Source organism: Apostichopus japonicus, chromosome 12, assembly GCF_037975245.1.
Source record: "Apostichopus japonicus isolate 1M-3 chromosome 12, ASM3797524v1, whole genome shotgun sequence".
Taxonomy (NCBI): Eukaryota; Metazoa; Echinodermata; class Holothuroidea; order Aspidochirotida; family Stichopodidae; genus Apostichopus; species Apostichopus japonicus.
In genome coordinates, this window is record NC_092572.1 from 15,518,088 (window position 1) to 15,542,465 (window position 24,378).

Consider the following 24,378-nt stretch of genomic DNA (forward strand, 5'->3'; position numbering starts at 1 on the left):
TGACTGAAATGGGGGAGGGGTCTAAGGGGAGGGAGTGTCCCCCTCCCTTTGGCAATTTTTTAGATTTGAAACGTCCTTAGATGCAATCTGGTGCATATTTTAAGTCAAATTTGAATTGCCGACGGATCTGGAAGTGGTGACTGAAATGGGGGAGGGGTCTAAGGGAGGGAGTGTCCCCCTCCCCTTTGGAAAACTTTTAGTTTTGAAACGTCCTTAGATGCAATCTGGTGCATATTTTAAGTCAAATTTGATTTGCCGACGGATCTGGAAGTGGTGACTGAAATGGGAGAGGGGTCTAAGGGTTGGGGGTCTACCCCTCCCCTTTGGAAAATTTTTAGTTTTGAAACGTCCTTAGATGCAATCTGGTGCATATTTTAAGTCAAATTTGATTTGCCGACGGATCTGGAAGTGGTGACTGAAATGGGGGAGGGGTCTAAGGGTAGGGGGTCTACCCCTCCCCTTTGGAAAATTTTTAGTTTTGAAACGTCCTTAGATGCAATCTGGTGCATATTTTAAGTCAAATTTGGCACGGAAGAAGCTCCCGTTCTCCTTTTCTCTATTCAGCTATCCTTCTTTCTTCCCCTTCCGCTCTCTTCACCTTTTCTCCTTTTGCCGACAGACCCAAAATTTGCCGACAGCGACCAAATTATTTGGGGGGGGGGGGTGTGACACCCCCCACACCCCCCCGCTCGCTACGCCCCTGGCAACGTTTCCTGAATCTGCATAGCTCATGTCGCGGAGCGGTTGAAAACTATTAATATACAACAACCAGTTAAAACAACAGTATCAGGCAGTATTTTATCACCCTCCGTTCCATTTTTGAAGAAAAAATTCCGATTAAAACATTGAACACTTCTATCGCTTAGCATAGGCCTACAATACACATTTATCACCTTTGCGACAAAAAGTTTTTTCACCTAAAAAAAAACCGTAAGGGGTACGTACCTCTTGCAGTTTTTTGCCAAAATTGACCCATTTATTCATAAATGTCAAGATAAAACTCAAGATGACAAACAAAGGTTTGATTTGACTGCTTTGAAATCACGTATCACTGGCAACATGCGTCGAGCACCCTCTTATGACACTTATTTCGCTCAGTTTGCAACTTCAGAGGAACAATAGAAAACCGAAAAACTTTTAGGGACAACAAAAGGTTTTGTAACCTCGTCGTAAAAGTTTTTCGGTCTTACTTTTCTTTGAGGTGAAAAACAGATTGTCGCAAAAGCGATAAATGTGTATCTTTTCTGGTAGTTCGCGACACGCTGATTACGAATCTGAAGTTTATTTTGGAATTAGGTGCTGTGTTGGGACGTGGGGGCAAAAAACCTGATTTGCAGTTTTGCCAAAACTGACCAAAAATCGATCCAAAATCGATTTCGCCCAAATGACGTAACAGGGGGTAACCGATGCTCAGGAGCCCAAATTTGCAACTCCCAGGTCCATATCTGCTTCCGTGCGGGAGATACGTGGTCCCAAAGGAATCTGCATATGCCCTCCAAAAGATTTTATTGATAAGATCCAAAGTACTATTTTTGATTTATTTCGAACGGGAAATCTGATAAAGTAAGGAAAATTACTATGTATAATGAAAAGGGGGGTTTAAAAAAAAATATATGTTCACAGCTTTGTTGGTGCTCGCAAAACCTCTTGGGTCAAGCGTTATTGTAATAATGCCAACACGGGGTATTGGAAGCTCTTTTATTTCATTCCTCTCTGTCGCCGTCCGGTAAAGAGTTGCTTTTTAATTATAATTTTCATGACCAGGATATTTCCTGTATTTAAAAATACCTTCATTGGACAAATTTGTATGGTTTTGAGTAAGCTTAGCTTTTTGCAGTTAAAATATTAGAAAAGCCTATCATTTCTCAATTAACAGTTACTGTGGCGAAGTTGTTATGTTGTATAGTTTTGCATATTTATTATTGTTTTGTTCAATGAAATTGTCAATAAACTGAAAAAAATGAGACATACTCCTTGTCTTGAATTCAAACACCAGAGGATGCATTTGATTTTCTATTTATTTGCCTTCTAATGTTGTGAAGAATAAATATTAGAAACGAGTATTAAATCTCAACAGTTCTCGTGGCGCAGTTGGTAGTGCTCTGGACTGGAGAGACAGACAAACTCCATGTCTCCGGTTCGAACCCCAGACAGAGCATTTTATATTTTTGCTCTTTTACTGATTCCATTCTGGACTTTGAAGTTTAAATATTAGAAACGAGCATTAATTCTCAACAGTTCTCGTGGCGCAGTTGGTAGTGCTCTGGACTGGAGAGACAGACAAACTCCATGTCTCCGGTTCGAACCCCAGACAGAGCATTTTATATTTTTGCTCTTTTACTGATTCCATTCTGGACTCTGAAGTTTAAATATTAGAAACGAGCATTAATTCTCAACAGTTCTAGTGGCGCAGTTGGTTGTGCTCTGGACTGGAGAGACAGACAAACTCCATGTCTCCGGTTCGAACCCCAGACAGAGCATTTTATATTTTTGCTCTTTTGCTGATTCCATTCTGGACTCTGAAGTTTAAATATTAGAAACGAGCATTAATTCTCAACAGTTCTAGTGGCGCAGTTGGTAGTGCTCTGGACTGGAGAGACAGACAAAGCTCCATGTCTCCGGTTCGATTCCCAGACAGAGCATCATGTCTGCGGTTCATGTCCAGACAGAGCCTTTTACTTTTCTACCCTCTGGAGGGAGTGGAAGTATAAATATAAGAAACGAAGTTTCTCCAGAGGGAACCAAAATGGTGTAATTGGTTATTCCATCGTTCAGTAAGCGATTGGTTTGGACTGCATCGGTTCAAGTCCCAGGTGAGTATTTGCAAAAGGAGTTCTGACAAGTGGATAAGGTGAATCCCGAAGGTGGGCGGCCCCCCTCCTGACAGGTGGGTAAGGTGAGTACCAAGGTGAGAGGTGAGAGGGGGTGAAGGTGTGGACAAGGTGAGGTCGCCGCCCCCTCTCCCTGACAAGGTAAAGGCGCGGACAAGTGGAGATCGCCGCCACCCCTCCCCCTGACAAGGTTCACGCGCGGACAAGTGGAGTTCCACCCCTCCCCCCTGACTAGCTAATCGGTAGTCGGGGGGGAGGAGTAGTGGAGAAGATGTTTTACAAAAACGACTAAGTCCAAACAGCAGGATCTTTAAATATTTGTAAAGCTTTAGAATCCAGAGGCCCACCTAATGGTCTAGTGGCAAAGACTTTTGCTTTTGCATCTCAAGGTCCCTGGCTCAAACTCAACCTCTGCTTTTCCTTTTACAATACTCATGTAAAAGGAAGAAAAAAAAGGAAGAAAAAAGAGTGATACTTTGAAATAACTTCTTTTTTTTTAATGACAAATCAGTTCATGGACAGGATATACCTTCATCCCTCCCACCACAGTTAATACCCTTCAACTACCTGTCCAGAAACAGGTTATCCCTCATCAAATTATTATGCAAATACTAATCAGCACATGCAATACATATTTCATAAACATTCTTAGTGATACCTGCATCTACTATTGAGATGGTTGGGTGACAACAGACAGTTATTTTCTATAATGTTTCTATTATTTATAATATCAGCCTGGGGGCAGTTATTTAATGATACTAAGTAGTCACATGTACATATGGGATAATCCTATGGCCTTTTTACTTCACACCAGGTGGCTATCCAATTCACACCAGTACATTCTTTTTGGACATTTTTTTTTTTAAACATTTGGAAGACCATTTCATCATGAGGGGAAAAAGAATTGATTTCTCCTAGATAAAAATAATAACCCCATCTTACTTTAGCCAGACAGGGCTTGAATCCATAGGTTTGCTTGACGACAAGTTCCCAACAAAAAGGAGTTGGCCTTCCATGGCTGATTGATTATTCACTTTACAATACCATGGCACCCCTGCTACCATCAATAAAATTTTCTTTAACTTTCATTTATTAACTAAACCTGATTTTGAATTAATTTTAAATAACTTTTTAAAAATTTTACATTTTTGCCCTCAAGTTTGAAAAAGGAAACGATACTACCATAGCACAAACAACATACATGTGGAAAGGTTGCTCCCTTTCATTGCTGTCTCAATCACACACCCCCCCGCTCCGACTACCACACCCCACCAAATTATATACACGAAGAGTGCATTATTGAAAGTTTCTTTAAATATAGCCTTTTCATGCAGTAAACCTGTGCTGCTGCAAACTGAAAATTCAATTAAAAGATTCTCCCTCTTCACTTTCAACACTTTCATTTCTCCTTCTCTATCCTTCGCCTCACCACCCCCCCCCCCCACCCCTGGTCCTTCCAACTATCATCCATAACTCCTGCCAATATCAAATTCAGTCACCTTAACATCCCCCCATAAAGTGTCAGTCAGTCAAGCACCACAATGTTTGTAGACCAAGAAATCAACACCCGAAACCCATTTTGAAAACTTTAAAGCCCCATCAAATAAAGATGCTGTTTTTTTCTTCTTTTTCTCTAAACAACAAACACAAACACCAAATCCAAAATATATAAAATTCCAATTCCCATTTTGAATATTCTTCAAATTTTGTTTGCCAAGCCACGTTAAAAAAGTGAGTGTTATTCTTTTTGGCCTTCCCCCATCTTTGTGTTTGCATTGCAACAAGGTGTAGTTTTCTATACTAAAAAAAAACAAATGAAATCAAATAAAACTTAAATAAAAGATGATTACAGCACATGCAGGAGAAGAGTGAGAGCCCTCCCAAATACTACCGGCTTATGTATACAAAAGACCTTTTTTCCGAAATCCTTTTTCCGACATCGTGGCAATACGAGAGTTACTTTTCACCCCCGCTCCACCATCCACGCAGGAACCCACCCAGACCCCCCTGCGGGGACGATTTATTCTGTTCCAGTTTCTCGTCCAAGGAGGGTAACTCTATATGGTTCAGAGCCATGTCAAAGAAGAGCGGTTTGCACGGTGACAGCTTAAAGTCCAGTGGAAATGTGGTGAAGTTGGGCTTGGCGGCCAGGTCCGGCTGGTTGGCGTTGTACCAGTCAAGCCATTCCGCCAGCGGTCGATTGTCCTTCAGACCGAGTTGCGCCATTCTTTTGCTGATGGAAGGTTCATTGGAATCTGAAAAATGTACGCAGAGAGGTTCTTGGTAAGCCATGGTATTTTTTTTAAAGTATTCTTGGGTGGAGGGTATTTTCTATGGGTGAGGATAATCCGGAGGGTGGGGGAAGTCAATTCAATTAACTGTGAGAAACGTCATTGAATTAGGAACCACCTAAGGCCTATTCTCATCTTTGTAGTAAGTTTGTCACCTTGAGCTACGTGACAGTTCATAAGTAGGGGGGGGGGGTATATTCGAGTGGAATTTGGGATTCGAATCCCTGAATAGAGAAAGTTTACAAAAACCTGTTAATTTGCAGTCATTTTTTGTTATTGCTGTCACAAACAGAAATGGATACCCACTTTCTATTATTTGTAGATGACAGAGACTAGTTCAATCGCAGTCTACAAGGCCAGATAAACTCTTTATATTTTGGCTTTCAATTTCTTTATTCTGACAAATTTCGATAGTACAAAAAAACGGCAGTTTTGATCAGGCTTTTGATACTTCCTTGTGATCCCTGGACATCATACATTCAGCTACAAGCAAAAATAACTATTGTCTGTCCTGTCCACCACAATAATCCTATTGTAATATTTTCAGACCCTAAGGGCTAATAGGTCTCTCCCCCTCACCCCCCCAAAAAAAAAAAAGTGTGAAAAGGGATGGTGCTGCTTCCAACCGAACGAATCTTTTCACTCATTGTTTAACCAAAGAGAAAAATTTGGGAAAGAAAACAACAGATTATTAATATAAAGGCCATATTTCTCTGAATCATTGTCTATGCTCTGATGGAATACATTTGTTCCAGTAGCAGGGTTCAATTCCCAGGTTCCAAATGGACACGGCAGTTTAATCTGCATTTTCCTGATGATCAGACCCAAAAGAGAACATCGATATGTCTCTCCACCGTTATCCCAAAGAAGAACCCTTTCAGAAACTCAAGGGTACTAAAGGGATTTCTTCCTTTTGAATTAACCAGGGTCCTACACAAAATTAACAGGGTAGTAACATGATGGTCTCTGCCTGATTCCCCCTCCCCCCACCCAATTCTTTTCTTAATTTTTTGGTATTCATCCTTTCATATATAGTCCATCTTGCATTTTGCCTTTTGAAAAACAAGAATCCTTAATCTTCATCCAAAGCAGCAAAAAGTTTCTTTCCAAACACAGTAAATTGAATATTTTTATTATTATTATGATTATTATTATATTATTATTAAGTACATACCTAGAATGGAGGCCACCTGAGAAGAGTACTTCAAGCCGTTGATACCTTGTGCAAGAGTGTCCAATTCCTCTACCTCCACCTATTGATTAAATGAAACCAAAATCTAATCATGATGTCTTCCACATTAAGTTTTTAGGGAGTGTCACTACCCGACAAGCCCTATAGGGTTTTTTAGTACACTTCCTTTCACAAGTTTTGTTTCTTATCTCCTTCTATGTCATATGTCATACTTATGTTAAAATAGAACAAAAATCAATAAATGAAATGAAATTAGTTACCTTTTTTTTAGTTCAAGTAAAAGTTTTGTTTTTGTTGTTGTTGATATCAAAACAAAAGGAGTTTAACCCCTGGTCGACCTGGCGAGAGGTCCTACGGGGTATAATAAGTTTGTTTTTTTATAGAATAGAAATTTTTTTTTTTTTCTTGGAGAGGTTGTCTATGTTCAGTCAAGGAATTGCTGGTAAAATGAAGTCTTATATATTTACATAGGACAGGATAGCCATAATCATACCCGAGGTCAGAGTCGAAGAGTCAATTAGGGAGGGATTTCTAAAGGAGAGGAATTTTTTAAGTACTGAGAATTGTGGAGACGGAGTGGTTTCTATTGTCTGGGTAGGGAGTGGTTGTGGTTTCTATTGTTTGATAACAATATAATCTGTATATATAAGTATACTTGGGCCTAGACCCATTTAGGAAAGGATTTTTTTAATGGAATGAGACTTTAAGTAGTAAAAATTGTGAATACAGAAAGGGTTTGGTTTTTGGGTAGTGAGTTGTTGCGACTTTGTATTTCAGGGGGAGGTCTTCAATCAAAGGGTCGTTCTCGAGGTTGTTTTTGTATAACTTGGTGTTGAATTCTTCAAGTCGGGTCAAAGTAGATTTTGTGTTTCCTGCACGGAGAACGTACAAAGTAGCAATATAGGTAGGGATTTTGAGTGCGAGTCGATAAGCTGTGGTGTGGATTCTGTTTAAAATTTGTTTATTGGGATTAGAGATGGTAAGCAGGGAGATTCTCCCGTAACTGAGAATCGGTTTTACTTTGGATTTATAGATTTGGATAATTGTTTTTGGAGGGAAGTTATATTTGTGTGAGAGGATTTGAATGGATTTAAGTTGGAACCAGCAGCGTCCTGCAGTTCTGTTACAAAGTAGATTAAACGATAATTTGCTATCGAAAGTGGTACCAAGGAAGGTTGCATTAGGAGTAGCAGTGATTGAGGTGTCGAAAAGATTAATTTTGGAAATATGGTTATGGTATTTTGAGTTTATTATGGAGAAATTGGCTAGGTTAGATTTTGAGGGATATATTTTTGTTCTCCACATCAAGCACCAATTTTCGAGATGTGTAATTGCTCTTTTAATATTTAGTTCCGTCATATAGATATTTTTACTGGTGCTCCAAATGGCTATGTCGTCAGGGTACTGACTATAGTTGCATTCAGATAGAGGGGGGATGTTCAAATCATTAACAAATAGGGTGCAGGGGAGGGGGCTGAGAACAGCGCCCTGTGGAGTACCTGCATCAAGTGGAATAGGTTTTGATTGTTGGTTTTTGTAGCATATTTTGGCATTGCGCTCACTAAAGAAAGAGGAAAGAAGTCTGGTGTAATTGCAGGGGAGATTAAAGTTAAGTAGTTAAATTCTTATGCCGTTGTGCCAAGTTTTGTCGAACGCCTTTTCGGCATCAAGGAAGAGGGCAGTGGTATCATGTTTTTTTATGAAGCCGATGCGAATTTCTTTGGAAAGGTGGAAAGTTTGGTTTATTGTAGATTTGTGTGCGCGGAATTAGCCTGATTGATACGGGCAAAGTGATTAATTTGCTCAAGGTGGTTTCTGGTGCGGTTATCTATAATTCTTTTGAAAATCTTACCTAAGGCTGGTAGGAGACTAATTGGTTGATAGTTTTGAATTTTGGTGTGTCTTTACTTAGTTTTGGTATTAAAATCATTTTGGCAGATTTCCACAGGGTTGGGAAATGACCCAGTCTAAGGAGTTTGTTAAATAATGGGAAAATATGAGAGTTAATGAATATCGGAGGCCGACGGAGGGGAATCTTTTAGCATTTAGTCATTTATGTTGTCAAGACCAGGGGAGGAGGCATTTTTGCATATTCAGTGGCACTATACCAATCATTTATATCTATTTCTTTGAGTAGAGGGATGTTTTTGTTGAGACATCCTTAGAAGTTGGGGATAAAGCTGGTTGCATTACAGATAATTGTACGGTCTATTTTGTGTTGGAATCTGTTATCGTATGGAGGGCCATCTAAGATATTGAATATAGTTTTCAAGTATGATTCACTAAGCTTTATTTGGTCTTAAGTTTTTGTGATGAGGTTACCTACTTTATCTCTAAGGCATTCGTCTGTATTACCTGTGTTTGGGTTGTAATGGGTTTATGATATTTTTTTTATTTTTCCAAAAGTGTTTTGGCTTTTTGTCATTAATGATTGAATCGCATTTGTTTTGGATTTGGTTTTGGTTGATCGCCGATATTTGTCTATTTATTTGTTTTTTAGGTTGGTTAATTTAGGTTCTTAGAGTTGGATCTGGGGAGATCATATAGGTCGACGTCTGAGTTATTTAGTGTAAGAATATTCCTATTTAGTTTTGGATTTCTGTTTTGTTTTTAATGGGCAGTGTTGTTTGAAGGTATTAAAGATATGTTGGGCAATGCTGTCACAATATATGCCGATGTAATTTAGCTTGTTGTTGTGGTAATTGGCAATAGTGTTGTTTGTTATGATCCCTTTTTAAATGATGTCCAGTCTGTTTTATTGTAATTATACGTTAATTTGTTATTTTGGATGCGACTGAGGTTTATGTCTAGCTCAAAAAGGAGTGGAAAATGGTCACTGATTAGGTCATCTTCTAGGATTTGAATCAAATGAGTTTTAGTTGCAAGGTGGCTTGAGGTTATGGCGTAGTCAAGTAGTTCAGTATTATAGTTTATTGCGTTTATCCTAGTTTTGGTATTTTGGTTAGTTATTGTTAAGTTGTGTTTATCACATATTTCTAAGAGGGATATGCCTTTTTCAGATATTTTGGTGCTACCAAAAATGATGTGGTGGGCATTTAAATCTCCTAGTAGTATTGTATTTTTATTAGAACTTTTTTTGATTGTGGATATGGGCTCATTTGGGGACTATAATAGCTAATAATGTGGAGAGGTTTATTGTCTCTTTCGAGTACAATTTCAATTGTTTGGGATTGTTTGGGAGGAGGGTGGTTTTGAGGTTGTTTTTTTCAGCAATAAGTACTACTCCCATAGAGCGAGAGATATCGTGTCTGAAAGTTTGGTAACCAGGGATGCTAAGGGGGGAATTTTTATTTAGTTTAGTTTCGTTTAACGAAATGATATCCGGGGAGTGGTTGGCGAATATAGTAATTAGGAGGCTTAATTTTGGAAGGATAGTGTTGATGTTTAGGTGGAGGAACTTGACCGAAGGAGGGAGTGTGCTTGTCATGTAGGTGATTGAGGAGGGCTAAATATTGAAGGATGGTGGAGACGTTCCATAATTACAGTTTCTGGGATATTTAAGTTTAGGTGTTTTAGTGCTAACACGGTGGCGTAACTGGCAAGGTCGTCAGATTTAATATTAATGTTGGCTGTTTGGAAGGTGTATTGTACTAATTCAATTACAAAGGTTGCGATATTAAGTTTTTTTTTCAGTGACGATTTTATTTGTTATTTCAATTTTAGGGGTAAAATTGGTTACATTCGCGTAGGTTCTTTGTTCTTGTTGTTTGTTATTATTTTCAGTTTTAGCTTCTTTAAATTTTGGGCATCCTTTGTTAAGGGCGACATGAGTCCCTGAGCAATTGGCACATTTTGGGTTTTCTTTTGGTTTGGGACAGTCTTTAACTCTGTGGTTTTTGCCACATCTGAGACATCTGGTTTGATTTTTGCAAGTATGGTGGGTGTGTCCAAAAAGTTGGCATTTGAAACATGGAGTGATTTGGGGGGGTTTGTGGTATTCTTCTGTTTTGTGTTTAGAGTATCCTAAGTAGAAACCTTGTTTGATTAGGGATTGTTGAGGCTCTTGTTCTTCAAACGTCACTTTTACTTTCCAAGTTGTATTGTTTGTGGCATGACTAATGAGTCTTTTAGTTTGTATTGGGGTGTATTCTTGGTCTTTGAGTTCTTGTTCAATATCTTTGATTTGAATTTCAGGGTTTATGCCACAGGCTACTACGGAGAAGTTTCTTTGTCATACTTTTTGGGGGATTCTTGGTTTGGGGTTGCCTAATTTAGTCTTTTGAGTCCATGGTTTCAGGAGGATATTTGCAGATTTAGGGTCATGGGGGTGATTAGGATGTTGTTACTACGAAGACGGTTTATATTTGAGATCATGGCATTTGGGTTTTCTTCATTGATTAGTTTAGCAAGTGTTTATTGGGTTTTTTGATAGTTCTGGTAAGATTCCTGATACAATGATTGTTTGAGCGGACTTTTTGGTGGTTGGTTTGGAGTTAGGAGATGGGTTTATTTCAACGTAGATTGGACGTTGTCTTTTTCTGCTATTTTTGTACAGGGATCCAGTCATTAATGTCTATGTCAAAATTAGAGAGGTTTAGGTTTTCGACTAGGGGGGCGGTTATAGGTGGGTAAGGGGTTGTCATATTGGCAAAGCAGCCCCTCCCTACGGGTTCTAAATGGCTTCTATACAATGAAATTGATCATAAACTTCACTTACCAGAAAGAATTAGTCTCCAGCCTAAGACGGCGGACGGAAAGAATAGGAACTCCTTTTGAAGAGACACACTATGAATCGAAAGTGTACTCGGCAGCGTTGTGTTGGTATCCAATGACGCGTACGTTTTGTAAATGGCGAGTAAGTCATAGAGTGAAGGATGATGGGGTGGCGCTATGTCAAAAAGCTAACTGTTGACCAACATAATCCACAGAACCCTAAGGTAAGGAGAGGAATGCAAAAGAAATTAGCCAGTTTTCTTCAAAGTAAGTCTGGTACATTTAGCACAAAACATTAAACACTAATTAGCAACTAATTCCAACAAATTTTAGGCTGTGATTGAAACTTTACTGGTGGAAACATAATTAAATATATATTACATTTTTATGAACCTTTCTTTCTTATGACTAACCTTGACTGTATATTGCAGCTTTCCAGCTTAGCTGGTGTTTTTCCATCAAATCAGCTCATCTTTGAGTTTTCTGATCTTGACAACAATCAACTGTCTTTTTAATTTACCACAACCCAGACCACACTAATTGGCAACTCTTTCCAACAATCTAAGGCAACAATCATCAATTTAAGACAACCAAATTACTAATTACAAAATGATTCCAACAAACTAAGGCACCGGGTCTCATTAATTTGCACAAAACAGACCACACTAGTTAGCAAATCATATCAATAAACTAAGGCAAAACTTATAAATATAATACAAACACACCACACTAACTACCAACAAATTATCACAGTACTCCTCTACAATTTAGCCCAACAGACCACACTAATTAGCTACTCATTCCACCAAACTAAGGCTCTTTAATTTATCACGAAACAGACCACACCAAAGTACCGACTGGTTCCAACAGGCTAAGGCACTGTGTCTCGTACATTTAGCACTGATCTTGACAACAATCAACTGTTGAGAGGACAAGACTGATGTTCATGATACTGGCTTACACTGATGTTTCCCTTGAAACTTAATTTTTCTCCAATTTCTGTTAAATCACCTCCAGATAACACTTCCAGATATCTCTGTAGAGGACAAGCTTGAAGGATCTTCTCGTATTTGGTGGAGTTGAGATCTTTACCAAACAGAACGTTTCCTCTCACAGTATCATTTTGGATCCAAGCTTGTTGAGCAACATAGGCCACAGATCTCTGATGAAAGGAGAGGAATACAAAACAAATTAGTCACTTTTCTTCAAAGTAACAGCAAAAGTAAAAAAGTCAAACCCTGTTAACAACCAAACTGTCCGGCGTGAGACAAAACATGTATACTCTTCTAGAGGGGCAATTTGTGAAAGAAATGGAATTTTATGGTCAGATCAAAGTTATTGGACACTGGTTTGAACAACTCTCAAAAAAGACCTCACTAAATACCAACTCGTTCCATCAAACTAGGTACAATGTCTTATTAATTTTAGACAACCAAAATACTTACTGTATTACAAATTCATTCCAACAAACTAAGGCAACAGGTTTCATTAATTTAGCACAAAACAGACCACACTAATTAGCAACTCATATCAATAAACTAAGGCAGAACTTATCAATTTAATACAAACACACCACACCAATTACCGACTGGTTCTAATAGGCTAAGGCTGAGGTCTTATACATTTAGCACAAAAATGTCTCCTACATTTCTAATTAAAAACTAATACCAATAAACTAAGGCACCATGTCTCAATAATTTAGCACAAAAACAGACTACATTAATTAGCATCTCATGCCAATAAACTAAGAAACCAATTAGCTTCATTTTGATGTTGTCATGGTTGCTTGGAATAAGTGGAATGTGTCACTCTGTACAAACTATATCATGGAACTTGTTCAGCCTTTCTGTAAGAATAGTAGTTTAGCACAAAAAAAACATCAAATACCGACTGGTTCCAACAGGCTAAGGCACCATGTCTCATACATTTAGCACAAAAACAAGAACACACCAAATACCCACTGGTTCCAACAGGCTAAGGCACTGTATCTCGTACACTTAGCACAAAAACAGACAACACCAAATACCGACTGGTTCCAACAGGCTAAGGCACTGTGTCTTGTACATTTAGCACAAAAACTGACCACACCAAATACCAACTTGTTCCAACAGGCTAAGGCACCGTGTCTCGTACATTTAGCACAAACACTGACCACACCAAATACCAACTGGTTCCAACAGGCTAAGGCACCGTGTCTCATACAATTTGCACAAAAACACACCACACCAATTACCTTTTTCAATAGGCTAAGGCACTGTGTCTCGTACAGTTAGCACAAAAACAGACCACACCAAATACCGACTGGTTCCAACAGGCTAAGGCACCATGTCTCATACAATTAGCACAAAAACACACCACACCAAATACCTTTTTCAATAGGCTATGGCACTGTGTCTCGTACAGTTAGCACAAAAACAGACCACACCAAATATCAACTGGTTCCAACAGGCTAAGGCACCGTGTCTCCTACATTTAGAAATGATCTTGACAACAATCAACTGTTGAGAGGACAAGACTGATGTTCATGATACTGGCTCACACTGATGTTTTCCTTGAATCTTACTTTTTCTCCAATTTCTGTTAAATCACCTCCAGATAACACTTCCAGATCTCTCTGTAGAGGACAGGCTTGAAGGATCTTCTCGTATTTGGTGGAGATTATGATCTTTCAACCACTTGTTCTAAACCTGATCCAGCTTCATTACAGACATCCAAGACTCACAATTTTCCTTCAATTTTCTTCATCTTCTTCTTTCACCTGAGACAGTATTGTAAAAGATAAGATTTCATATATTGGAAAGCAGATTGACATTGCAACTAGACTCATTTTTATACACTCCCTCCCTTCCTCCGCTCCCTCCCCCTGACTACCTAAACAACCCTGACTGCTGCCTCATTGATATAACTATGTATAAACAAATGTATATGATTGTGGTTTAATGGCAGAAATAAACAAAACAAATACCAGAGCTTAAATATTTCTGTGTTACTGTAGTAATCTGCATACCCAAACGGAAGCATTACAGAATCTTCAATGTCTCAGACCTCCAGCAGGATGTTACAGTCACAGTTCATGGAGTGTCCTTGTGAATCAGTGTGGCCAATGCAATGCTGTAAAGACAAATATCAAAGCAATATGTACAGTATATATATACCTTTGGTGTGAAATAAATTTTAGTATTTTTTTAAAAGTAGTTTTACATAAGATCATCTTCCATTTTGCGTATGCAGGTACCTTTTTGATGAATGTTTTAAACACAAACATTGCCTATTTATTTTTAATACTTATGACTCTTTAATGAACCTTACTAGACATTGCTACTGTATCAAACCTATGGAGTACTTCGTAAAATGCCAAAACTTCCTTTGATACATATTGTTCACTATAATGGTCAAGCTGATTGAAAGGAATGAATTCAACACAATTTGAGAACATTTCATCAGCCAAACAATTTGGAGAGCATGTACTAGTTTAAACAAACTTAGCGAGCACATTCATGAGGAACTGGAAAATTGAAAAATGTCTGAAATAAACATCATTCTTGAAACGAGAAACTTGACAAGTGAAATAAGGACCGACACTTATTAAGCTACAACATGTACACTTAGCAAAGATGAAAACTGGCTTTTCAGCCAATACACAAGTACCAACAACATATTAGTATATTCATGGTAAACCCTCACATGTGTGCTTCCATGACTTCTAGAACCTTTGTAATAATATTCTATATCAACAAGGACAGAGATACTATATCTTGTACTTATCTCTCAATACTCTTAATATGTGTTTACCATGAGTTGTGTTCCTCACAACTTTCAATCAATGTTTTCAAATTAAAAACCAAATTAAAGACAATTACTCAACAATGAGAGGTTGACTTAGCAAAGTTTGAATTCGGTTTAATAATAATCAAAGTTTCAGTGAAACAGTTCTGCAGACCATAAAATCATGCCTTAGGCATCAAAAGAAGGCTATGATCTGATAAAGATATGCCGAGAGTTGGACCAATACTGTTAAGCCTAGCTTCAGGTCAAAATTATGCTAGTTGATCAAATTAATACATGTATATCAATTTAGTTGCCTATGCTAGGTAACATCAGCTTTCATGGAGTTTTCTCCATACTTGAACCATCACTAACATCAATTAGACCACAGAGCTAGGCCTATAATTGCTTGAGAATTTCATTTTACAAAGTACCGTTGCTTGTATAAGAAGCCTAGGATAAGCTAGTTCGTCCTCATCTCTATCTAGCCTTCGCTTTGGTAGGCTAACCTAGGTCTCCCATTTTCATTTGGTGGTAGGCCTAGCCTGGGGCCATTTGTTCCCTCCCCTAACAACGTTATTTTCCTCCCACTTATAAGTTGAGTAACTTACCTCTCCTACATCATAGGGGAAGTCAAGTACGTTTTCACTGGAAACTAACATTTCCAGGGGAGTTAACTAAGGTTTTTCATGGGAGGCATATTGGCTAGGCTATGTGGAAAGAATAGATGTTGTAGGCCTAGGTGGAATAACTGTAAGAAAAGATTTAAAGGGAGAAAGGTAAAGTTAAGGGTGAAAAATAACATGGTTAAGGAAACTAACATACTATTTTCAAGGGAGGAGACTGTTGTTCTGTAGGCTCTAGACTGCATATTCTTGTAGAGTAAGCTAAAGAAAGTTGTGATAGTATGAAAATAGAAAATGTGACCAGGTATCTTCCTTGTGTAACTGTTCAGTGATTGGAAGATAAAAAATGTTTGTGAATAGGCCGGATTGTTTGCGAACATGGGGTAATTTACATGCATGGAATTCATAGTGGTAATGGGTTGTTTGCTTGTACAGTATGGCATTCATTGTGGGAATGAAATAACATAGACAATTTAGCCTATACAGTAGGTATGCCCTCCTTGGTTCCTCTCCTTGTTTTCCTATTTACCAGTTTCTTCAATTACTACAAGTGCAAGTGTCTCTTTGAAATATGTTCCTTTCTTTCACCAAACTCTCCTAAATCACAAGACACATTTACTACGTACAGTTGCTTCACTATACCTAAATTAATTCTTTCCACAGCCAAGCCGTCTTTCTTTCCTCCCCTGAAAAACGTTGGTTTCAACCCCTAAAAATAATTTCAGGGAGGAAACTATTGTTTTTATTCTTGAAAGTTGGAGAAGAAACCAACGGCCTTGCCTGTCATGATGGGAAAAAAAAGGAAAGAGAGAGAGCTTTCATCCTAAGCTAATTTGTCCGGCTGCGATTTAGTTTCTTGAGGATGTGTTACTGTTAGTGTTAAGTGCTAGATGGCATAGCCTAGGCTATGGTAGGCTACTATGGTAGGAATTTAAAGACATTTAGGCCTAGGCTAATTAAGTTAGGCCTAGCCTAACTGTACTAGCCTTAACCAGAAAGTAATTAGGCCCAACCAGCTAGGTCTAGTATTTTGTCGGAAGATATAAAGTGACTTACTTTACTTACGTTAATTGTCTAGTGAATATCATATTAGGCCGGCTAGATTAGCATTCCAACTAGTATAGACGCCAGTGCCTACGTGAGCTAGCCTATCGTTAGGCCTAAGCGATACTATTATATGATAGGCTAGCGTAATTTCTCACGCTCGCTGACTCAAACAATGTGAAGTACTAACTTGCTCCACAAAACTAATACACAACCTTCGAGCTGGCGAATATATCTGCCATTCACATTCTTTGGCAGTTACCCCCATACAGAATAGGCTACAAATTACAATTACGTATGAATTGTTAGCCAACGGCTGCTAGGGAGCGAACTGCACTGCTCGTGTAACCTTTCGTGAGCTTTATATACAGATCATAATTCGCGCTCCGTTGCTTAACCTTTGACCAAGACCGTGTGCGTCTATGGCAAGCCATGTGGGACAAACACCGCATAATATATCAACGTATTAATTGAAAAAAAAAACTAGCAATGACATGCTAGATGCATATCCATTTGAAATCATTACATTTACAACGAAACAATTCAAATGGTCTCATAACATAGGCCTAAGGTCATTAAACATGTTGGTCAAGATAATTTATTGAGTTCGCTGCGAATCTCGTCAGAAAAGTTGTTTTAATGACCAATATATTATTACCTGAATGGGTGGGTCTGGCATTAGGCCTAGGCGGGACAGTAGGCCTACTGTCATGATCAACCCAGGGGGGGGGGGGAGGGTGTAGGTCTGGCGTATCCATGGGACAGACATTCTAAAGATAATAATTTACACTTTTTGAGGGGGACTCTTGGGGCGAATCTTGACATAAAAATGTCAGCTTAAAATTGTTTAGCTAGCTGCATGAACATTTTCAGATACAACAAATTTTGGCAAAAACTGCTTGAATTTTGTGATAAAATGTCACATTTGAGATTTTTTAGATAAATTGTCTGAATTTTTAACCAATTCTCCAATATAAATGAAGGTATTAAATGAAATTCACTGTTTCTGTGATCCATGTAGAAGTTTTGTTCTTAAAGTACAGTCTTACCTTTTTGTGCAGAGTTCTAGAGCATCTGTTCCTTATGCATGTCTTGAAGTAGAGGTTGGGTAAAGTAGAGGTTTGCTAAATTTTAATAGAATCAATAATTATATCTACTTCAGTTGCTGTAACTGTATCTTAGGTGCACCCCCCCCCCCCCCTCTGCCAGGTTTCATCTAGAATGAACCACTGGTGCTGTGATCGAGTGGATAAAGGCAATGGCATTTGAAGCAATTAGGTTTGGCAATCAGGATGTTCTATGTAAGGTGGGTTTATCATCCAAGAGCAGTCTACAGTTTTCCCATCTGAAATGAGTTTCTAAATTTTATATAAAATGTTGAATTGGAAGCCACCCGTAGTGTAAGTTGTGATCCATACGCGTGTGCGGGCTTCTCCCACATTTGTGTTTGGTTAAGCTTTGTAAAAATAACTGCTCATTATTATTATTACAAGGGCGGTGTAACCCCATTCTTATCTTTGGAGTGGGGGGAGTGGGTATCTGCACTTGTTGGATGTGTAGTGCAATTGGACGCCAAGATTAAGAAACAGAAAACCACATTTACATAATGTTACAGCTCTGATATAAATCTTAGCTTTATAAGAAATACTCAAAGGACAGCCATTTATTTTACCACTCCGTGGAAGCTGGAATCCTTTTTATTTATCAACAGCATACATACACACCATAATTGAATGATAATTAAACAGTAACATAAAAGTACTAAAACTGAAAACATGATAAGAAAATGACATCCCTTGTTGAAAGTACAGTGAACTGGAGCCTCTGGAGAGAGATGTATACTAATACAAGCCTTTTAATTAGGTTGTGATATTGTGTGTTCAATCACATCTATAATAATCAACAATGTGGGTAATCATGAATAAGTACTCATTTGAGTGTGAAAATAAAGCCTACAGGTTGTCAAAAAATTCATTGTTAACAGTTAGATCATATAGCAAACAGAACAAGTAGCTACAAAGGAACTTACTTCCTTCATAAAATATCGCCCCAAGTGTCTTGCAGCATATATTATGTAACTTAATTATACTCAACTATCAGAGTGAACAACAGAGTAAACAACTCTACAGTAAAGGCCACCATTTGAATACTGTACTATCTTCTAAACAGATAAAAAGATAGTTCATACCAAGGGCGTAGGAACCGGAGGGGGGGGGGGGGGGGTGCCAGCCCCCCCAGTGAAAAATGTGGAGGGGCGGAAGTATCATTCTGCACCCCCCCCGGTTCGCAAGTCAGAAAACCCCTTTTTCATTTCCAAATGAGAAAAAAAAATCTCATTTGGAGCACCAAATTGCATCTTAGGCCAGGTGAACATACAAAATTAAGTTTACAAAATGGAGTGGGGGTTGAAGTGTGCTATATTGCACCAAATTGCATCTGAGGCCACCTGGAAATGCCAAAAAATTCAAAAGGGGAGGGGGACACCCCCTCCCCTTGGACCCCTCCCCCAGGCGGGCCATCAGTCTTCAGCCCCCCACTCAAAAGTACCTTCCTACGCTACTGGTTCATACTGTTCCAGTCTTTGATACACTGTGTATGAAACCGGTGGGGATTATAAAGGTAGGTTTTACACGCTTCACCATGATGTAAGAAATATAAGGGTAATAAAAGGAATATCATACCATCAAAGAATATATAACATTAACTCAAAGGTCACTGTACATCTTGTCCTTTGATGTTAAAGTCTCACTATGCATTCCATCTGGACGGTCTGAATAATAATGTTTTGGAGGTTTCTATTATCGCTCGTTCTCTGAGATTCGGCCAAAATATTTGGCAAACAATGCAACCACAAGATTGTCTGATTATTAACTGCACAATGGTACCAAAATAGGGTTAGGGAACAGTTTGTTCGTGTTTATAATGGAAGGCATAATGGGGCTTTATACCTAACTATCACATGAAAGTAAGTACAAACAATGAAGGATATTCATCAGAACACAACTACGAGGCAAGTTATAAAACCAACCAATTTACTCAGTTTTGAAATGTAAGTAAAAACAGAGGAGCTGTGTGCTATTCATGACCAACATTTTTGTTTGTTTATGTCATATGAAAAACTCAAAATACCCATATCCCAATGGATTTAAAGAAAAAATTGAAACCATAGAAAATAAGTTGACAGTCGGGTCAAGTAGCTACTGGATAGTTCCCTAAAAACACTTTAATGAGTTTTACTTTGGCACCGTCGAAATGGGTGCAATTAGTCTGTAAATATATGATGCTTGGCATGGCAAAACATGGATGGGACAGATATTGAGACTTTCATATTTAGAGAGGACAGAAACAAACAAACAAGCAGAGACTTAAAGTTGAATCCAGATGTCCTTTTATCACTGAATGGAGAATCGGTTGAGAGAGCATTTCAGAGACGAAGCCTGAATTGAAAGCTAAAAGATCAATCAATTTTGTGAAGTAGCATTTAACGTACTACACTTTTTATTCAATTCTAATTACCACCAGGTGAAGGCAATATTATGCAATATTTCTGTACGAAACCCTTGGTGTATTTCTCCCCCTCCAACCCACGCCCACATGGCTAATTAGCCTGATCACCTCTGTCCCTTCTGCTATATGAAAAGTAAAGACATCTTAATCCTCTCTTACATTTGATCTTTCTGTGGTTTTAAGAATTGTGCATATTTTAATTATTCAGGGTGGCATTTAACGCCCCACTTCCCCACACCCATCACCACCAAGAAAAATGAAAATGGATGAAGTAAACAGGGTGAGAGAGAACTTCAGTTGCTACTGATGTTTGTTCTAATAATGTCCTCATAGATAATACAGAAACCTCAAGTCTGCAATATAAATCCACCGTGACAAAATGATGATATTTCGGTTGCTTTTATTCCCAAGATGCGCTATTGTTCTTGTTTGTTATTAAATTTATTTCCTATTCCTATTGGCCTGGTTACATACCGTCACGAGAATCCGACAGTGGCGCATCCTGGTCGACCGAGTGGGGAAGGAAAACCAAAACTTGCAACAACAACGACAGAGTAAATACAGACTTGTGACACATTGTGACAAGTTGTGACAATGTCACAGCAAAATCACATCATTGTAGCAAATGCCCAAAAAGATGGCTGAATTAAGAAAGAAAACAGTTTCTCCTTTCTCCCCTCTTTTTGGTCGAGGCAACATCCCAGTTTGGAGAGAAAGTCAAGCAATTATTGGGGATCTAGTTTAAGGAGATTGAAGAAAGACAGGGTTTAAAGGTGACATGCACTACTGTAATTTGACTAAAAGTGGAGCTATATTCATGCAGGCAATTTAGATTAAAGGAGCACTTTTTTCCCCATTTTTTTTGTTTTAAACTGTTTGTTAGCCAAACACTAAAGCTAGAAACAGTAAAAACATGGTAAAGACTAACGCTAACAGCTAATATGGACATAGTCGGAGGTTAAAACTTCCTCTTTGTGTAATTTCTATCATTTGAACATCAATTATGTTCGTTTTTGATATGGAATACATGGTTTGGTTTTTTTATTGAGATTTTTCAAGCTGAATGCTACTTTAACTGAACAATAAACATAGTCTTTCACTATGGATGAGCTCAATGCAGTTCTCAAAGCTACAAAGGCAGGCAAAGCGCCAGGTCTTGACGAAATACCGCTAGAATTCTGGAAAATTGACGAGTTCAAAGTTTTTCTCTTGACTCTGTGTAACTTCATACTAGACTCAGCCCAAAAACCAATTGAATTCACAAGGAGTGCCATAGTTCCCTTACCTAAGAAGGGTAACTTTAGCCTGACCACCAACTACAGGGGAATAAGCCTGACACCAATGGCAGCTAAGTTATACAATAAACTCATACTGAACAGATGCAGAAGCCCTGTCGAGGAAAAGCTTAGATGGAACCAAAATGGATTTAGAAAGGGTAGGAGTACTGCTGGACACATCCTAGCATTGAGGCGCATATTAGAGGAAGCAGACATTCACAATCTCCCCCTCATGGCAACCTTCGTTGACTTTCTCAAGGCATTCGACTCGATTCATAGAGGAAAAATGTTCAAAATACTCAGGGCTTATGGAATACCGGAAAAAATGGTCAGTGCCATCCAAGTTATGTACAAAAACACCGAAGCCATCATTCTCTCACCCGACGGCGACACTGATCCTTTCCAAATCAAAGCAGGAGTTCTACAGGGCAATACTCTGGCCCTGTTTTTATTCATTATCGTACTTGACTACATAATGAGGAAATCAACCATAAATGTGAGCAACTAGGCTTCACACTCAACCAAAGAAGAAGCTCAAGATATCCAAAAGTAGTCCTTTGTGATCTAGATTTTGCAAATGATATTGTCCTATGTAGCGATGACCAGCACAACGGTCAAGAGCTACTGCAAAAGGTTGAAAAGCATGCTAGAAGTGTGGGCCTTAGACTTAATGAGTCAAAAACTGAATATCTCACAGTCAACATCAAAACCCAGGACAAAATCGACATCAAAATAAGTAGTGGCACAAAACTAAATGAAGTCGACAACTACAAGTACCTTGGTTCCCTTGTGAGAGACAGTAAAAGTGAAATCAACAGAAGAATTGGCATGGCATGGTCTGCTTGTAATAAAATGGACACTGTGTGGAAATCTGGCCTCAACAGAAAGACCAAACTAGACATTTTTAAATCAACTGTACAGTCTATCATCATGTATGGCTCCGATACATGGACAGTTACGAGGGAATTGGAAGCAAAACTAGATGGGTGCTACACAAGACTTTTACGGAAATGTTTAAATGTACATTGGAGTCAACATATGACAAATACTGAACTGTATGGCAACGAACCAAAACTATCCTGTAAGATACAACAACGCCGTCTCAAACTAGCAGGGCACCCATACAGGAACACCAAGGAACCAGTCTCTCAACTTATCATGTGGACACCAAAACATGGAAGGAGAAACAGGGCAAAACATAAGCTCAGCTATATAGATGTAGTTGCTAGGGACATCGGGGTGCTTCAAACTGATCTTCCTAACTTGATGAGGGACAGAAATAAATGGGCAAATCTCAACATGATTCCGACTTCTGTCGACTAGAGAGAGAGAGAAACATAGAGTCTGGCAGGATCAGAACCGATGTTTTCAGAAAATCTGGCAAATCTAAATTAATAATCTTTTAGAATCTCCTGGGTATTAATTCTCTAAACTATAGTTTCTTTATGAAATTATCTTCTTGTATTTTTCTTCTTTCTGATGTTCAGCAAAGATACACACATTACCATAAAAACATTTTTTCATGCAAAAACAGGGTGAAAGTGAAGCTTACGAAAACAATATCACTTCAAAAATAATTTCAAACAAAACACTCAATTGAAAAGTAAACAAAAGCTGCAGGCAAGTCTTTCAAACATGTGAGTCTAGTCAAACCAATCCGAAAACAACTGCAATTTGGGGGGTGGGGATAGGTGGGGGGTAGAGGTTGGGTAGAACAGCACTGATCAACCGAGTTCACCAACAAAAGTAAAGCAAAGCATTGATTTATGACTCACATAAAAGGTGACATGATTTCTACACTTAAAACCAATCACTTTGTGTAATCATTAATGAAGAATATCAAAACAAGCCATAACTGAAAGATATTTGTTTCCGAGTAAGCTGGCTTTAGTAAGTTGAGATTGATCAATTAATTCGATCTTATCAATGGAAGTTTGTTCAACCTATTGATTTTAACATGAAGTGCAACTCCAGTGGCATGTCCAAGTACTGTACTAGCTTCAGTGTCAATTTACCCACACATTTTACAGGGTGGAGTGGGGTGGGGGGGAGGAGGGGGAGTGGCTAATATCTCAACTTTTCCCCGTAGCTCATGCACTTTCTTGTGGTACATTCACTGATATTACTTACATAGAACCTAACGGAAGGAATGTCGAGACCATCCATCATTTTCACCACACTTTAATAAGTACACATGAATCGGATCCTAACGAATGTCACACCAGGCACATTGATAAAACAAAATTGCCCCCCCTCCCTTTTATTTTCTCTCTTTCTATTACTTAGTGCTTGTTTTGGATTAATGATGAAGATTTTTACAATTTTTCTAAGCAAGGATACTTAAGTTTTTGGCAGCCCATTGGTAGGTGCGGTCAAGATAATGCTTAATCAAATAACATAAAAATAATTGTTGGGATTGGGGGATAGACCAGCCAAGCTATTACCTAACTACAGACAGAAAAAAAAAGACTTTCTATTCTTAAGTAAACTGGTACCTTGATCAAACTTTACCATATTATTAGATCTTGATCAATGTTTACAATATTACTAGAGGGTCATAGGGCTGATACAGGTGGTTTACTCTCGAACCAGTGTGAAAGCTTAAATGAAACAGGACACTGTTGTGCTGGTATAAGACGCTTTAGAACACAACAGGTGGCGAGGGTGCTTTATTCTGTCCTTGTCTACAGTAGCATACCCGTACAACTGCTGTGTAACCCTACACCAACTTATTACGGTCTTGTCCATGAAACAAAAAGCCTTATCAGCTGACATACTACCCAATTTAGTCGGTATACTTTATACTAGTATGCAAATCATAAACAATCTATAAACAGAAATAGGTGGGTGGCTCTGCTCTTCATAATCTAAAACAAGAGATATCCTTTAAGAATGTGGACTTAATAGATAAATGCAGAGAGGGTGGGGAGAAGAATGGAAGGTAGAGGGGGCCAGAGACAAGGAAGATTCCAACGCACCTGTGTTCTGCAAGCATCTCCATAAGTTATACCTGCCAGAACTTCAGAGATGGGTCCAGGGTGCGTCTTATCCCCAAAACGCTCTTGCCTAATCTGAAATTCAAAGAGTAGACAACATCCTCGTTGGTAACATTATAACACTTCTATTCATAGTCTCTCTGCCATTAAGGATGAGGAATTAAAAATTCATGCC

General features: G+C 38.6%; 2 protein-coding genes and 1 long non-coding RNA gene across 6 annotated transcripts in view; 1 reads left to right on the forward strand and 2 right to left on the reverse strand.

The window, feature by feature from the left end:
- LOC139977967 (gamma-adducin-like) overlaps positions 1 to 24,378 on the reverse strand; it is a gene marked incomplete in the record, with an annotated part of 755,008 nt that overhangs the window by 165,593 nt on the left and 565,037 nt on the right.
- The window catches only part of LOC139977970 (gamma-adducin-like), a 39,278-nt gene continuing 18,068 nt past the window's right edge, over positions 3,169 to 24,378 (reverse strand). For 3 of the 4 annotated variants that reach the window (XM_071987868.1, XM_071987867.1, XM_071987866.1), the window contains 7 exons: positions 24,186 to 24,278; positions 13,996 to 14,099; positions 13,552 to 13,746; positions 12,000 to 12,150; positions 10,993 to 11,207; positions 6,297 to 6,375; positions 3,170 to 5,086 (listed from right to left, as the gene is read on the reverse strand). The gene's annotated coding sequence lies outside the window, so the exon portion shown is untranslated. Of the gene's footprint in view, positions 5,087 to 6,296; positions 6,376 to 10,992; positions 11,208 to 11,999; positions 12,151 to 13,551; positions 13,747 to 13,995; positions 14,100 to 24,185; positions 24,279 to 24,378 lie in introns of all 4 variants that reach the window. The other variant, XM_071987869.1, reaches the window with a different exon arrangement.
- The window catches only part of LOC139977979 (uncharacterized), a 215,846-nt gene continuing 205,624 nt past the window's right edge, over positions 14,157 to 24,378 (forward strand). The window contains exon 1 of the long non-coding RNA XR_011796860.1: positions 14,157 to 15,079. This is a non-coding gene — a long non-coding RNA (uncharacterized lncRNA). The remainder of the gene's footprint in view (positions 15,080 to 24,378) is intronic.